The 16,918-nt window shown below is 50.9% G+C and overlaps 1 long non-coding RNA gene across 1 annotated transcript; it reads right to left on the bottom strand.

The window, feature by feature from the left end:
• Positions 1 to 33: 33 nt before the first annotated feature.
• On the bottom strand, positions 34 to 7,688 carry LOC135982887 (uncharacterized). Its single transcript, XR_010600369.1, has 3 exons — positions 7,235 to 7,688; positions 6,528 to 6,654; positions 34 to 5,262 (listed from the first exon to the last, which is right to left on the bottom strand). It is a non-coding gene; the product is annotated as an uncharacterized LOC135982887 (long non-coding RNA).
• Between the last annotated feature and the right edge of the window lie 9,230 nt (positions 7,689 to 16,918).

The following is a 16,918-nucleotide window of genomic DNA, read 5'->3' as shown; positions in this document are numbered from 1 at the left end:
ACCTGTGACTTTTAGTAAATTTACTGTAACTGCTCCATACTTTTTTATACAAAATGCCGTGAGAAATCTGCAATCTGACTCAGGGTGGTTCTATCCTATGTTGCTTATGCAGCACCAAGCGCCTGTTCCCACGTGCGTCATGCGCCTCATGGGTCTTGTTTGATGCTTAAATTGTAGCTTGCCCAGGAAACTGGCAGCAGCTGGCACAACGGGGCCCTGATCCAGAACTAGGGGCTCTAACTGCTAACAAACAGGGTCCGGGTTTTGTTTTCACACTGATTTTGGTTTTACTTCAATCACAGGTTTTTATTTACACGTTTCTGGTTCTGCACTGGCTCCTGTTTTATAGCACAAGGCCTGTTCCCCAGTGTTTGCGCTGGTTAAACGATATTGGTTTGAAACTAGTTGAGGGGCTACAATCCCCTCACATGGACGCAGTGAGACTGGTATAAAGCTGTTTAGCACAACGTAGTTTATTCCTGGGGGGAAGTCAGTCCCTTTCAACAAATTCCTTCTAAAGAAGTCATTCGCCCTCGGCCTCACGCTTCATTCTTTGTGCAAAACTAAAACTAAACTAAAATTCTCAAGGAGGGGAAGGGAAGGGAAAGGTTGAGGAGATGACAAGTCACTCAAGGCTTGTATGATATAACCTGAAAACCATGTCTGTATGGTTTCAAAACCCAATCAGTGACACTGCTGACCTGGAAGGAGTTAATGGTTGCCACACAGCGGGCCTTTGATCTACAGGCTGCATTAAGGCTGAGGGCTGTGCTAAGCATTGACACTGAAGCAATGTAAGTGACAACGATTTTGTGCCACTGAGAGAGCAGGAGGAGAGGGGGATGTGACAAAGGCCATTCCACCCCCTCTCCCTCACACCCAGCCCATACACCAAGGTACTCCAAGTCATGCCCCACAGGATGATTTCGTCTGGCCCCCAAACACATCCGCTCATCCAACAGCAGCTGCCTGGAACGTGGGGCAGTTTTAGAGCATTACAATGAAACGCTGCAAGTGCCAGAGACCTTCTCTACAAAATGGCGTCCTCCGGGTGGCGTAACCTCGCACTCATTGTATGTGACTTACTCCTGGGGAGAATTCTGTGCTACTGCGCGCACGCATATTTAAGGAGCCCTGCAGATTTCTAATTTTTCCATGCAGAAAAAAAGCTTCTGCCAAAACGTTGCTGTAGTTCCGCCTTTTGCCCACCAAAGGGTGCTGTGGTGATAGAACAAAGTTGCAGTTCCCTGCAGCGAGGGAGTCAGGGGCTGTGGGGTGGCTTGTGGGGGGAAGGAAGGGGTCAGACAGGTGCCCATAAGGGCTAGTGGGGGAGAACAGACTGGGGCAGGGGCTGAATGGGAATGGAGGCACAGGGCCACAGGGGAAGGGAGGTGCAGAGACACATGGTGATGGGGGAGGTTTGCAGAGCTACATAGGGACAGAGGGGTGGCTGGGTGGGGGCATAGAGACATATGGCAATAGGGGCAGATGTGCCTAACTGAATGGGAGAGGCTAGGGGTCGGCCAGGGTTTGCATGGGGGAAGCTCCCTAACAAATCCCTCTCCTCCCCCTCCCCCCAAAAGCCTGTTCCATACTTTTCCCACCCATACACAACAACCCTCCAAGTTCACACCCAGGCTCCCTTCTCAGCAATTTACTTCTCTCTCCCTCAGCTCCTCCATTACCCCTGACTCCCCCAAGCTTTTGGACTGCTTCTGAATGGTGTGGGCAATACGTTTCTGTAGTGTAGTTTAAATGAATGATTACTCAGAGTTCTGTATTAATACCCCTAGTAAGAAATCTATTTGTCAAAAAACGTTTCCTGAATCTTTTTTGTTGTTACAGACATACTTGCTTTGAGGTATTTTGAAATAAATAACCAAAAATAATTGAAACTGGTGTGATTATATTGTGTTATTCTGACAAATAAAATATGCAGAATTTTAAAATATTGTGTGCAGAACTTTTAATTTTTTGGCGCAGAATTCCACCAGGAGTAATGACTGATCCTGCTCTGCCCCGAGTCATTCCCAGCTTTCTCCTTGATTGCTGGGGACAAGTTTCTCCAGTCTGAGAGGTCACGTGAGAAATGAAGTGGCAATGAGGGAGTGGGGTGGATGCTCCCTGGGTGAAGCCAGTGACTCAGGGATGCTCTCCCAGGCTGCGAGCAGGTTTTTGCCCCTGTCTGAACTATGTCTGGATCCAGGTGCCCAGGGCCATAGGACACCAGCACACACAGCTTGAGCCAGAAGGGGCAGCAGTATGAAGCCCATTTGAAAAATCTCGAGGGCACCCCTGCCTTGGTATGATTTTCTGAGGTGTGTGAAGCCTAAAAGAAAGTGTTGTGGTCTACGGACCAACAGACATCTCTTTCTACCCAGGTGCTTGTCTGACCCCCAAGTGCCAGTGATCCACTGACACACACAGATGAAGTTTATCCTCAGAGCTGCAATGCCCTTCCCATTACACACTTGAGGAACCTGAGGCATGGTGCAGCTGTAGTGACTCACTTCTAGAAATGAACCAAGATGTTTTCAATCCTACTACAATGTCCTACCCACTTGGTAATTGCAGCTCCCATATTCTCCCCCCACCACGGAGACCTCTCTCTTTCCCCCAGCATCCTCTGAAATCTCCCACCCCACATTGTCCCATATCACTATCCCACCCCTCTTCCAAGTTCATCACCTCCCCATCTCCAATCCATTTCTCTTTCGAAACTTTAGGGCCCCATCATTTTTAGGTACCATTGTAGGTCACAGATAGCCAATGAGTAGGAAAGACAGGAAGTATGATAGTAAAACCCCCTGGCTTAACCAGATCTTCAATGACCTGAAACTCAAAACAGTCAGACAAGAAGTGGAAACTAGATCAAATTACAAAGGATGAATATTAAAAAAACAAAACCCAACAAGCATGTAGGGACAAAATTAGAAAGGCCAAGGCAAAAAACTATATTAAAATAACTAGGGCTATAAAGGGGAACAAGAAAGCCTTTTACAAATATATGGGAAGCAAGAGGAAGACCATGGACAGGCTAGGCCCATTACTAAATGAGGAGGGAAAGACAATAAGAGAAAACGCAGCAATGGCCAAACAGTTAAATGCCTCTTTTGTTTCAGTTTTCACCAAAAAAGTTAGCATTGATCAGTCGACTAACATAGTGAACATCAGTGTCAAAGGGGTAGGATCTGAGCCTAAAATAGGAAAAGAAATAGTTATGAATTACTTAGACAAGTTAGATGCCTTCAATAAGGCAGGGCCTGATGAAATACATCCTAGAATACATAAGGATCTGGCTGAAGAGATCTCTGAGCCATTAGTGATTATCTCTGAGAACTTGTGGAGGATGGTAGAGACCCCCAAGGACTGGAAAAAGGCAAATATAGTAACCAGTTATAGAAAGGGGAATAAGGACAATTCGGGGAATTATAGACCAGTCATAGTAACTTCAAAACCTGGAAAAATAATGAAGCAAGTAATCAAACATTCTATTTGTGAGCACTTAGAAGAAAATAAAGTAATAAGTAAGAGACAATATGGATTTGTCGAGAACAAATTATGTGAAACCAACCTAATATCCTTCTTTGACAGGTAACAAGCCTTGTGGATAGGGAAGAAGCAGTAGATGTCACATCTCGACTTTAGATCCTGTCTTACCTGACCTTCTCATAAACAAACTAGAGAAATATAGCCTAGGCAAACCTACTATAAGGTGGGTGCACAACTGGTTGGAAAACCGCATTCAGAGAGTAGTTATTATGGTTCACAAATGAACTGAAAGGGTATCTTGAGTGGGATCACACAGGGATCTGTCCTGGGTCCAGTTCTATTCCATATCTTCATAAATGATTTGGACAGTAGCACAGAGAATACACTCAAAGTTTACAGATGATTCCAAGCTGGGAGGGGTTGCAAGTGCTTTAGAGGACAGGATTAGAATTCAAAAGGATGTTGACAAACTGGAGAAGTGGTTGGCATTAAATAAGATGAAATTCAATAAGACCATATGCAAAGTACTACACTTAAATTAGAATAATCAGTTACACAAATACAGAATGGGAAATGACAGCCTAGGAAGGAGTACTGCAGAAAACCATATGGGGTTATAATGGATCACAAAATAAATATGAGTCAACAATGGAATACTGTTGGGAAAAAAAGCAAATATCATTCTGGGATGTATTAGCAGGAGTGTTGCAAGCAAGATGCGAGAAGTAATTCTTCCACTCTACTCAGCACTGGTAAGGCTTCAACTGGAGTAGTGTGTCCAGTTCTGGGCCCCACACTTCAGAAAGAATGTGGACAAATTGGAGAATATCAGAAGAGATCAACAAGAAGGTCAGGAAACCATGACGACCAATGACAAAAGATTGGAAAAAATGGGGTTTGTTTAGTCTGGAGAAGAGAAGGGGGAGGGAGTGGGGGACAACTTCATAGAAGTCTTCAAGTACGTAAAAGGTTGTTACAAAGAAGTGGGTGATAAATTGTTCTCCTTATCCACTGTGGCCAGGACAAGATGTAAATGGGCTTAAATTGCAGCAAGGGAGATTTAGGTTAGATATTAGGAAAAACTTTGAAACTCTGAGGGTGGTTAAGCACTGGAACAAAATTATCTAGGGAGGCTGTGGAATCTCCATCATTGAAGGTTTTTAAGAAAAGGTTAGAAACACACCTGTCAGGGATGGTCTAGATAATACTTGGTCTTGTCTTAGTGCAGGAGACCGGACGAGATGACCTACGGAGGTCCCATCTACTCCCACATTTTTATGATTTCTATGATTCATAGATATCAAGGCCAGACAGGCTCATTGTGCCCATCCAGCCTGGCTTCCTGCCTATCCCAGCCAGAGAAACTCCCCCGCGATTCCTGCCTCTGGCCCAGTAACTCCTGGCTGGGTTAGAGCGGGGCTTTGAGGGAGAGACGCTCCCTCTCCACCAACAGACTCCCAGTGAGGGAGAATCCATTGCATCCTGAGGGGAGCTCTCCCAGTGGTTCATTCCCCTCCCAGATAAACACTGGCCCCTAATTTGTCTCTCTTCAGCTCCCAGCCAATGGATCTCGCTCTGCCTTTGCCTTCTACATCAAGGAGCGCTCTGCTAGCAGGTGTGTAAATCAGAAGGGATCAGATTATGATGACTCACCTGAGGAGGGGCTGTCAGGTCCTGAGTTTTCCCTGGAGTCCTCGGCATCCCTGATCCAGAGCTCTGCCTCCCCTAACTCGAGCCGTTGGATTAAGTCCGGTGTGGAACCTGAATAGCCTGTTTGGGGAGAAAGAATCAGTTCTGGGGGCAGGGACTCATTTATAGGTTTGTGCAGCCCAGCACAACAGGACCCTGATCTCTGTCAGCGTTTGTCTGCGCAGCAACTGGCACGATGAGGCCCCAGTCTTGGACACTGCTTGAGAGGAAAGCGCAAGAGATCCCAAGCAGGAGAATAATGAAATAAACCTTCCTTAGAGATTTCTTCCCATCTCCCACCAGGCAGGTTCAGTTCGTACTTTGAAGCAGCAACGTCTATGACCCGTCTCAATTTGCTTTGGGGGCTGAGTCATGGCAGGTGGCACCGTTACACACACCTACCAGTTCTTTTGCTTAGGATGCAGCATTGTTCAACTATGGTGTGGTTGTTAAATTTATGATGTTCATTCTTTTTGACGAGGTGGGAAGCTAAGTTCCCACTAAGCTGTGCGGCTGTGCAGCAAACCATCAAGGGCTGCACAAGGGCACAACCATAGGGGTCTGGACGGGAGAGGCGCCACTGCTGGGGAAAGACGCTTCTCCACCTGACCCAGCCCTGGAGCTGCTGCGGCCGGGGAGAGGCGCCTCTCCCCCAGCCCGCTGCAGCAAGAGAGGGCTGGGGGAGTCCTCTCCGCCGCAGCCCTGGGGCAGCCTGCACCCCAAACCCTCATCCCTGGCCCCACTTCAGAGCCCTCACCCCCACACTCCAACCCTCTGTGACAGCCCTGAAACCCCTCCCTCACCCTGAACCCCTCATCCCCAGCCCCACCCCAGAGCCCTCATCCCCAGCCAGAGCCCTAACTCCCCCCACCCCAACCCTTAGCCCCAGCCCCACCTCCCAGACTCCAAACCCCTCAGCCCCACCGCCGCCACACATCACCTCCATATATTGGTGCACAGAACAAAATTTATTCTGCACATGGATGTAAAAACGTAGCAGGAAGATTGTGGGGGAGCTGTTCTAAGCAGCAGGAGACTTTTCTCTCTGCCTTATTTGTCTAACTGGAGTCAGTTCTTGAGGTAGAGTTCCTGCCCTCGGTGTCTGGGCTGGGATACCTGGAAGAGGTGGTTACAACCACCTCTCTGCCAGGACTGAGGTATAATGCAAGTAAACCGGTTACATTAACATTACCCTTAAGGCTTTATAGCCCTGATTTCTCCTTTAACAGGAAGCCGACCTGAGAGGGGCTGACGTTTGCCACCACTTGGCCACTCGGTGGCACATGACAGCTGAGGCATTCAGGGAGCCCACTGCAGTGAATAAATGAAGGGAAATCAATCCTTACCCAGGGAAACGAGGGCCCAGTAATTCCTCAGCATCTGGTCCCGGTACAGTTGCTTCTCTGGCTGGGATAAGAGCTCCCACTCCTCCTGGGTGAAATACAGAGCGACGTCCTCAAACGCCACCTGGAGCTGCTGGCACAAGCGTTACACACTCAGCACCTTCCGCTCCAGCCCCCAGCCCGGAGTCTCAGCAGGGGACGCGGTTTCTAGGGGAGCGACTCCCAGGGAACCCCCGGCCCAGCAGCTGTGACCCAGGGAGACTCCCCCCACCCCGCACAGCTCCCCGGGGACTCGGGGCCCTGCTGGCCGGGGACAGGAGTCGCTCTCGGCTCCCCACGGGGCTCTGGGGAGGGGCCCGAATCCCAGGGCCGGGAACAGGCTCCTCCCCCCGGCCGGAGTCCCGCCCCCGCCCCAGGCCTGTGCTCAGCCCCGCTCCCGCCCCGGCTCAGGCGCCTCCGGGCTCCTCTGCCCGGCCGGGGCCTCGCTCGGGAGAAGGGGCCGCGCCCGGCTCCGCGTGTCCGCCCGGCCAGGGGCCCCCCCCGCCCCGGGGCCCCAGAGCCGCCCCCCGGCCCCAGCGCTCCGGCTGCTGCAGCCCCCAGCCCCGGGGTCACTAGCGCGGGAGGGACCCGGGTCCCGGGTCCCGGCCCCCCTCGGCCCCCAGCCGGGACCAGCCAGTTCCCAGCCGGGGAGTCCCCGCCCCGCGTCCTACCTGCGCCGGCCCCGCTGCAGCCATCGCCGGGCTCGGCTCCGGCCCCGGCCGCTTCCTCCGGGCAGTGACTTCCCGCCCTGCGGCTGGTGCCTCCACGGGGCCGCCTCCAGCCCGCTCCCCACCCTGGGGCTGCAGCCGGGACTGCCCTGCGCACGGGCCGGGCTCTCGCTCCCGTTTTGCTACTTTGGGTGTACTGAGCATGCTCACTCGAACTGAGCATGCCCAGTAACCTTCGTTGTAGCCACTGCCCTCTCTCTGCCCTTACTTCTACTTACGCTTTGCTGCCTCCTCTTTGGGGGGGGTTAAAAGGATTAAGGGGGCAAATCGCAGCGGGGGGCTGTCAGGGTCTGAGCAGGGGGCAGAATTTTACTGGCCTGGGGGGTTCAAGCTACTGTAGCTAGCGGCAGAAGAGGGGCTGAAGGGCAAAAATCGGTGGTGGGGGGTGAGAGCCAGGGTTAAGCGGGGGGGGGGGGGGGAGACACTGCCAGACCCCGTGCGGGTACAAAACCCCCGTTTAGGGAGGGGGAGGGGGGGGAACAGTGACCCCGTGGGATGAGCCACCCACTGTGCTCGCTAACCTAGGGGTGTGGGGGGCGGGGGCAGAGGCTGTTTTTGTTGTTCTCACAGGGACGCTGCATGTCAGCCCCGGAGCAGGGGGCGGGTTCCTGGGACTGGGGTCTTAAAGGCACAGGCCTCCAATTCCTAGCCTGTCAAAGCTTAATCACCGCAGCTCCTCTCTATCCTATACAAGTGTTGCAGGGCCAGGGCCAGGGCCGCCCAGACGGGGGGGCCAAGTGGGGCAATTTTCTGCAGGGGCCCCCACGAATATGTCGGAGGCTGCCCCTGCCTCCGTCTTCCCCCGGTGTCTCAGCGTGCCGCGTCTGGGAGCGGCCCTGGCGCACTGCAGCGCGGTGGCTCCAACGCTGTCCGGGGCCGCTCTTGGTCGCAGCACGCTGAGGCTCCAGGAGAGGGGGTAAGCGCCATGGTAAGGGGTGGGGCACCCCCCCCAACCCCATCCTAACCATCACCATCACCCAGCAACAGCCCATTATGTAATTGCAAATGTATACATACCATTAAAGCATTTAATGTTTTTAAATAATGTATTTAGTGTATTTTCAAATTATTACAAATTATTTTTTGAATGTATGTCACTGGTTATTTTTTACATTTCAAAATACATGTTACTATAGTATTGCAACTGTTTTTATGGAAGGGCCCCCCAAAATTGCTTTGACCCAGGCCCCCTGAATCCTCTGGGCAGCCCTGTACACGGCTACGTTACTGATCCAGCCAGGAGACTGAATGCGGTGAAATATTGTACAGACACCCCCTCCCTCCAACTCTGCCTCTCACATTTTGAATATGTAAAAGTGTCTTCTATCAGTTTCTATGCCTATATGAAATCACTGCAGTTCATTTCTCTTATATAACGTGCTGAGTTGCTAACTCCCTCCCAGAGCCCACATGTCTGCACCCCCTCCTGTACCCCAATCCCATGCCCCAGGTCAGAGCCTGCACCCCTCACTCAAACTACCCATAGCCTGCAACCCTCCTGCACCCCAACTCCATCCCAGAGCCTGCACCCCAAAAAGGGATGGATTAATTTTTTGTGGGCTTGGTGCTAAACATATTTGTGGTCCCCCAGGGGGGAAATGGGGACATGGGGCATGGGGGGCAGAGTCCTCAGAGCGACGGGCTGGCCGGGGGCAATGGGAGATGGGTCATGGCACGGCAGGAACAACCCTGCTCCACCCAGCCCAGTACAATGGCACTGTTTACAAACCGGGAGCTGCCAGACGCACACTGGCCAGCCCGGCCCTGTGCTCCCATCATGCTTCTTCCCCTTTGGGGCAGGCCCATGACCCCAAGAGTGATACCAGAGTGGCCCCTTTGGTCGATCTGCTTCCTCATGGCTAATGTGACAAATTGATCTATTGTACGATTGAGGCGCGCTGTTTCACATATTTGTGTGTGAGTCCGTGAAAAGGGAGGTAAGCTTTGGGGGTACGGAGCATGCCCCTGAGCCCAAGGTGAGACCAGAGTGGCCCCTTTCATCAATCTGCTTCCTCCTGGCTAGCATGCCCCTGAGCCGAAGGTCATACCAGAGTGGCCCCTTTCATTTTTTCCACTGGCTTCCGCCTTCCTTATTTCCAATGACTTGTCTGCTCATGCACCTGTCACTGGTCCATGGGGTTGCGAATCAGGAGGGATGGGGTTTGTGGTCAAAAACACTCACGGTCTGCTTCCTCCTGGCTAATGTGCCAAATTGATCTATTGGTCAATTGAGGCGCACTGTTTCATGTTTGTGTGTGTGAATACGTGAAAAGACCCCCACAAACCCCCATGCCCAGTGCCCTCCCACAGACCACTCCGAACCCCCCCCAGATCCTCTCACTGCCCAGTGCCCCCTAGCTGTAGACCCCCCACAGCCCTCCCACAACTGCACAGTGCCCTGCCCCTCCCCGCCCAGAGCCCCCCCACAGATTCCCTCACTGCCCAGTTCCCCCACCGCCCCACTGCCACAACTGCACAGTGCCCCACCCAGACCCCTGCACACTTCCCAGTGCCCCAACACACACAGATCTCCCCACCCCACACTGCACAGCACCCCCCCAGACCCACTAGAGACCTACTCTCCCACACCCTAACCCCCAGCCACAATACCCAGCCCTGATGGGAGGTGACTGTGTCTGCCAGGCTGAGCCGGCAGCGCAGCCAGAGCTTGTCCTGGGGCAGGATAACTCCAGCCCTTGGGGGTGCAATCAGCCAGGCTGGAGCAGGAGCAGAGCCTACCCAGGCCAGGCTCCCTCAGGACCCACATGCCTGGCAGGACCCAGATGAGCCTCCCACACTCTCCCCCTCCCCCAGCCGTCCTCTGGGACTGCCTGAGACTGGCCCAGCCTCTGCACCAATCCCAGGTGGCTCTTTCCCTGGGGAGGCAGGTGGGGCCCCACAGGTCCCAGGCAGTGGAGACAGCTCAGAGCTGGAGCAGTGCTGGGGAGTGGGGCATATCCCTGGGACATGACTCCTGAGATCCCATCCACAGCCATTGGCCCCGTGGCCAGCAGCCCTGCCGAGCCCACATGGTGGCCCCCAGCTGCTGGGTGATGAGCCCCCTACAGCAGCGGCATAGCCAGGTTCTAACATCAGGGATTTCTTGTATTATGTATAGTGAGTGTATTATATACAAAACAGGTAGTAGGGTTTACAATGTTCTAACAAGAGATTATGCTATTATCATTATCCAGTCAACTTGCACACCACTATTTTGAATTAGTGATAATTCACAGAGAGAGAAAGAAGAAAGCTGAATTTAGAGAATAATTATTAAACAGATTCTTGGTTATTCACTCCAGTCCATAGCACACAGCACCATAAACCCAATAGAATCTGGCCAAGAGAATATTCACCTCAAATTGTCATCTGCTACACTCCCCACCCCCCCGGCCCATTCCCAATCACCACTATTCAGCAGGTCCGCCCAGAGGGGGGGGGGGGGGGCAAGTGGGGCAATTTGCCCCAGGCCCGGAGTATGTCGGAGACTCCCCACACTTCCGTCTTCCCCCATCCCATCCCCCGGCGTCCTGGATGTGGCACGCTGAGGCTCCGGTAGAGGGGGTAAGCGGCATGGTAAGGGAGGGGCTGGACAACCCCCTGACCCCATCCCCCCACAGCCATGACCCCCAGCTCCAAGCCCAGCCCCTCTGAGCCGGACACCCCCCTGACCCCATCTTCCCACATCCCTGAGCCCAGCCCCTGTGAGCCGGGCGCCCCCCAACCCAGAGCCCAGCTCCCCCCGGAGCCCTGGGCAAGCAGCACCACCCCCAGGCAGCGACAGCCCATTTGCACCAACCATCACCATCACCCAGCGAGAGCCCATTATGTAACTGCAAATGTCTACATCCCATTAAAGCATTTAATGTTTTCAAATGTTGGATTTAGTGTATTTTCAAATTATTACAAATTAATTTTTGAATGTATTTCACTGGTTATTTTTTACATTTCCAAATACATGTTACTAGAGTATAGCAACTTTTTTTTATGGAAGGGGCCCCAAAAATTGCTTTGTATATGATGCAAATTGGAAGAGTAAAGTCAAAAAAATCCCTTTTCACGGATTCACACACAAAAAAGTGAAACAGCATGCCTCAATCATGCAATAGATCAATTTGGCACATTAGCCAGGAGGAAGCAGAGTGTGAGTGTTTTCCACCACAACACCATCCCTCCCGTTTTGCAACCATCTCCCAGAGGAAGCAGACCGGGAGTGTTTTCCACCACAACCCCATCCCTCCCGTTTTGCAACCATCCCCCAGAGGAAGCAGACCGGGAGTGTTTTCCACCACAACCCCATCCCTCCCGTTTTGCAACCATCCCCCCAGAGGAAGCAGACCGGGAGTGTTTTCCACCACAACCCCATCCCTCCCGTTTTGCAACCATCCCCCAGAGGAAGCAGACCGGGAGTGTTTTCCACCACAACCCCATCCCTCCCGTTTTGCAACCATCCCCCAGAGGAAGCAGACCGGGAGTGTTTTCCACCACAACCCCATCCCTCCCGTTTTGCAACCATCCCCCCAGAGGAAGCAGAGTGTGAGTGTTTTCCACCACAACCCCATCCCTCCCGTTTTGCAACCATCCCCCAGAGGAAGCAGACCGGGAGTGTTTTCCACCACAACCCCATCCCTCCCGTTTTGCAACCATCCCCCCAGAGGAAGCAGACCGGGAGTGTTTTCCACCACAACCCCATCCCTCTCGTTTTGCAACCATCCCCCCAGAGGAAGCAGACCGGGAGTGTTTTCCACCACAACCCCATCCCTCTCGTTTTGCAACCATCCCCCAGAGGAAGCAGACCGGGAGTGTTTTCCACCACAACCCCATCCCTCCCGTTTTGCAACCATCCCCCAGAGGAAGCAGACCGGGAGTGTTTTCCACCACAACCCCATCCCTCCCGTTTTGCAACCATCCCCCCAGAGGAAGCAGACCGGGAGTGTTTTCCACCACAACCCCATCCCTCCCGTTTTGCAACCATCCCCCAGAGGAAGCAGACCGGGAGTGTTTTCCACCACAACCCCATCCCTCCCGTTTTGCAACCATCCCCCAGAGGATGGCAGACCGGGAGTGTTTTCGACCACAAACCCCATCCCTCCCGTTTTGCAGCCATCCCTGGACCAGTGACAGGTGCATGAGCAGCCCAGTTATTGGAACTAAGCACGGAGAAGCCAGTGGAAAAAATGAAAAGGGGCCACTGTGGTCTCAACTTGGGCTCAGGGGCACGCTCCATACCCACAAACCCTACCTCCCCTTTCACAAATGCAATGAAAGCGGCCACTCCGGTCAGGAAGCAGATCGGGATCGTTTTTGACCACATACCCCATCCCCTCCTGATTCGCAACCCCATGGACAGGCGGTAGCAAGTTAACAAACAGTTTACCAAACTGCTACGCTGCGTGGCAGAAACCGCTCCCAGTTGCAAAAGGGGAGGGCTGCACTTCGTGCTGATACAGGCGGGTGTTACTCCTTCAGGCCGGGCGGGGCTGCCCCGCACCGCGCCCCCAGCCCGGCCCCCGCGGCGCTACTTAGATTATGTCCCGGCGCGGCAGAGCGCGCCCCGCCCCGACAGCACGTGCCAGGCGTGCGCGCCGCGCGCTCCCCTCCCCCACCGCAGCTGGGCCAGCTGAGCTTCGCGCACGTGCCCGGGGCTGTAAGAGCAGCGCTGGCAACTCAGCCCTGTCCCCGCGCCTGGCACCGGCCGCACCTGTTTGAGAGCTCCCAGCTTCGCCTGTGCTCTGTCCGTCCAGTGCGCCGGCCGGAGAGCTCCGCCCTGAGCCTGCCGGGGCTTTACTGAGAGCCGCAGCCTGGCCGAGAGCTGCACGTTCTGCCAAAGCCATGCTGCGGGTGCTCCCCACAATGCTGTCACTCATGGCTCGAGTTAGGACAGCCTCAAACACGGAACAGAGGCAGACTGTGCATCAGCAACAGACGTGCACACTTACAAAACCGAGGATCAGCGGTGGATTAGGGGTTTGTGGGGCCCTGGGCCGGAGCAAGTGGGGGGCCCTCCCCACCCCTTAAGCCTGCAGTCCCGTCCTCCCCTTGCCCTGCCCTGTCTGCTGGGTGCGCCTGCCGGGGAGCGGGGCAGGGCAGGTGTGTTTGCACCCTTCCACAGCAGAAGCACCAGTCAGGGCACCCATTTTTCCAAGCCCCTCCCCCCCCCCCCAATTGCATTGGCCCAGTGGTTAATCCGCCACTGGAGAGGATTATCCCAGAGCGTGAGCCTTAGTACAAAACCAGGTCTGCAGGCAGTAGGCACATGTACACAGAGGCAGGTACAGTGCAGTCTTTAAGAGCAGCAAACAAAAAAGCATGTCTCCACTTAGCTTTTTACTGTCAGCTAATGTCAATTTCTCACTTTCCCCAGGCACAGTATATTTGCAAAATACATTTTCACCATGTCAAAGGATCCACCAGTGGATTCCTCTCAGGAGGAAACTATTCTCTATTTAAAGTCAATAGAACAATTTGGGATCCACACATTGCCTGAGAAAAGTGATTCTGATCAATCAATTAGCTTAATTAACATTGCACAATCATCAAAACTATTGCTGCTCTTCTTTCCGAAGGCATGCACATCTGAAGCTATGCTATCTCATGAATAGTTTACTGGTCCAGATGAAATTCTGTGGTGTGCCAACAACAGAAAACAGTGCTCTGCTTTAGCATGAAAGTTAGAGAACTGTAATAAACCTAAGTTACACTATGCTGCTTTGCCACATACAAACAGCACCATGAGTGAAAAGCCACTATTTCACAGAATGTAGGGGAGACAGTGTTCTACTAGTTTTACCTGCTGTTGTAGAGTATCAGAGGGGTAGCCGTGTTAGTCTGAATCTGTAAAAAGCAGCAAGAGAGGGTCCTGTGGCACCTTTAAGACTAACAGAAGTATTGGGAGCATAAGCTTTCGTGGGTAAGAACCTCACTTCTTCCGATGCAAGACTTGCATCGGAAGAAGTGAGGTTCTTACCCACGAAAGCTTATGCTCCCAATACTTCTGTTAGTCTTAAAGGTGCCACAGGACCCTCTGCTGCTGTTGTAGAGGCCATTCAGTTCCCTGTAGGCAGAGTATAGATCAGCAGCAGTCCTGCATGTGCAGATGCAGCAGAGAATTTCCTCCACTTTGAAATATTGACTCACCATCAGTTCAAATTTTTGCCATACACTTTTACTAAGGTTAAGTAAAATATCCAAGGATGTACAGGGCTTCCTGTGGGGAGAGAAGTATTGTTATACAATGTTCAAACTGGAGTACAGTGTAGAGGGATTGGGATAAATCCATTGTAGGGCTGTTTGGGGTTTAACAAACTTTTAAAAACATGCCATTTGGTACAGTTTGGAGCATTCTAAAGCCAGAAATTGTCTCTAAAATACTTCGAAAGAGCAAGAGATCATCATCCCTGGCAGGGATGGTCTGTAGTAGCTGGAGACAGAATAGGGAATTGTAGCAGAGGCCTCATAACTTAAAAAACAAAACTTGCAGAGGTTTTAGTTCCATTAGAGCTGTTGGCCCACTTTCCCACACTGCCATTATATGCAACACATAGCAACCATAGTTTCTCTTTCTCCCCTCCTAGATAAAAGGTACAGTGATTGCAGGCTTTAGTTTTCTACCTCTTAATTAGGATATGAAATTAAACATTTTATAATAGTTCCTAACTCTGCTTTGAAGTAGCTTAAGTTTTGTTTTTCTGGACCACTAAGAGATTGTAACAACCTCATTCTGAGAGTATGATGTTACACACACCCAGCATTTAGCAGACATTACTAGAAAGATCCCCCTAAATGTCTTTTATCCTTACATATTTTGTCTGATTAGGACATACACCTGATGGGGCCATTCTCCCCATTCCCATCCAGAAGCCACCATATTTTCCTGCTTTTAAAAGCCAATTCTCAGGATTCTTAGTTTACCTGTACCTGCAGCATGCTTCAAAGTGATCCCAGTGCAACACTAGCTAACCCCTGGAGATAAAAAAGGAAGGTGAGAGGAGGCATGGGGATAAAATCAACCTCTGATACTGCCAGTGTTACTGATCTTTGAAGAAAGCGTTCAGCGGTATCTAGAGGAGAGGATAGTTTTATATTCTAAACATCTGCAGTTGCTCAGAAGACAGGAGTTACTGCTATTAATTTAAAGAAATTTAAATAACAAGAGACTGAAGTAAAGGACGAAATCAGGTTTATTAAAAAAATACTTTACAGGAAAAAAATCTATGCATTCCATTGTACTATTTTACAAAGAAATAGCTTAACAGTTTGACACGCTTGTACAGTCAGCTACTAAAAGAAATACACTGGTTAGAGGATTATTCACATAGAGGTTCTGTTTACACTACGCATTATAAAAACCTCTTTAAAACTTTTCTGTTAAATGTCAATAAATATACTAGGGTCGCACAAAGCAAACAGTCTTCCAGGCAATTGTACATGTCCTCTGTATGCAAAGATACATTAAAACCCACAGAAAATATATTAGCTGCCAATCAAATTAAATCACAAAATCATATAAGAAATCTCTTTACATGTTGTACAAAGAAATTAGAAGTATACGTATTTCTTTAGACAATTGAAGAGTGCTATAATAATATTAGCTCCTCAGCTACATGTGCTATTTGATCATAACATTTATGTTACTGGAAGGTAATGTAAGGCCATAACATTGTTGGGAAATCTTCTTTTAGACCAACGTAAGTTAATTTACAGTACAAGCCTTCAGGTGAAAAAAAGATCCCTTTTCAGGAGCTGAAGATAATGTCCCTCCCACACCTCGTGCCCTTTTAAAACAACCAATATGGCTACATACACTTAGCATTTATAACAATAAATGTAAAGTGCTTATCACTCAGTAAAATTCAAGCATGTGAATGACAGAATGAGCAAAAGGAAGGACTTGAACTCCCATCCATCCTGCAGCTCTGACAAAAAAGAATTATATCAAGAGACTGGGACTCATGTAGGAAAACAGATGACAGATTAACAGTTTTTCTATATGGTAAAAGGTATAGATTAATAACTACTTTATTACATAGCCCCGGAGAACACTTCAGTGAGTGTTCCATCTTCTTGGAAGAAAACATGTCAATAATAGAGAATTGAACTACTGACTTCACAAAGTACTGTTAAAACAGGCCAAGGTTCTGCACAGAAAGAATTAGGACACCCAAGGAAGAGGAAAGTGTGATGATATAATTTGACGTTTCTATTTGGCTAACTGATCTCTGGCACAACATGGCCCTTCACTTTTATCCCAGTTTACAGTTTTCCTTGGCTGCTAATAAAGGAATTGTAAGCTGTGTTTAAAACAGAAGCCAAGCCCAGGTTTCCATCTTAGGCTATGTCTACACTACCGCAGTAAGTCGATCTATGCTACGCAACTCCAGCTACGTGAATAATGTAGCTGGAGTCGACATACCTTAGGTTGAGTTACTGTGGGGTCTACACCGCAGGGGGGGTCAACGGGAGAAAAGCTCCCGTCGACTTACCTTACTCTTCTAGTTGGGGGTAGAGTACAGGGGTAGACTGGAGAGCGATCTGCAGTCAATTTGGCGGGTCATTACTAGATCTGCTAAACTGACTGCCAGTGGTTCGATCTCAGAGTGTCAACCCCGGCTGCAATGTAGACCTGCC

Source organism: Chrysemys picta, chromosome 4 (assembly GCF_011386835.1).
Source record: "Chrysemys picta bellii isolate R12L10 chromosome 4, ASM1138683v2, whole genome shotgun sequence".
NCBI classification, from domain to species: domain Eukaryota; kingdom Metazoa; phylum Chordata; order Testudines; family Emydidae; genus Chrysemys; species Chrysemys picta.
This window is presented reverse-complemented; position numbering and strand designations above follow the sequence as displayed.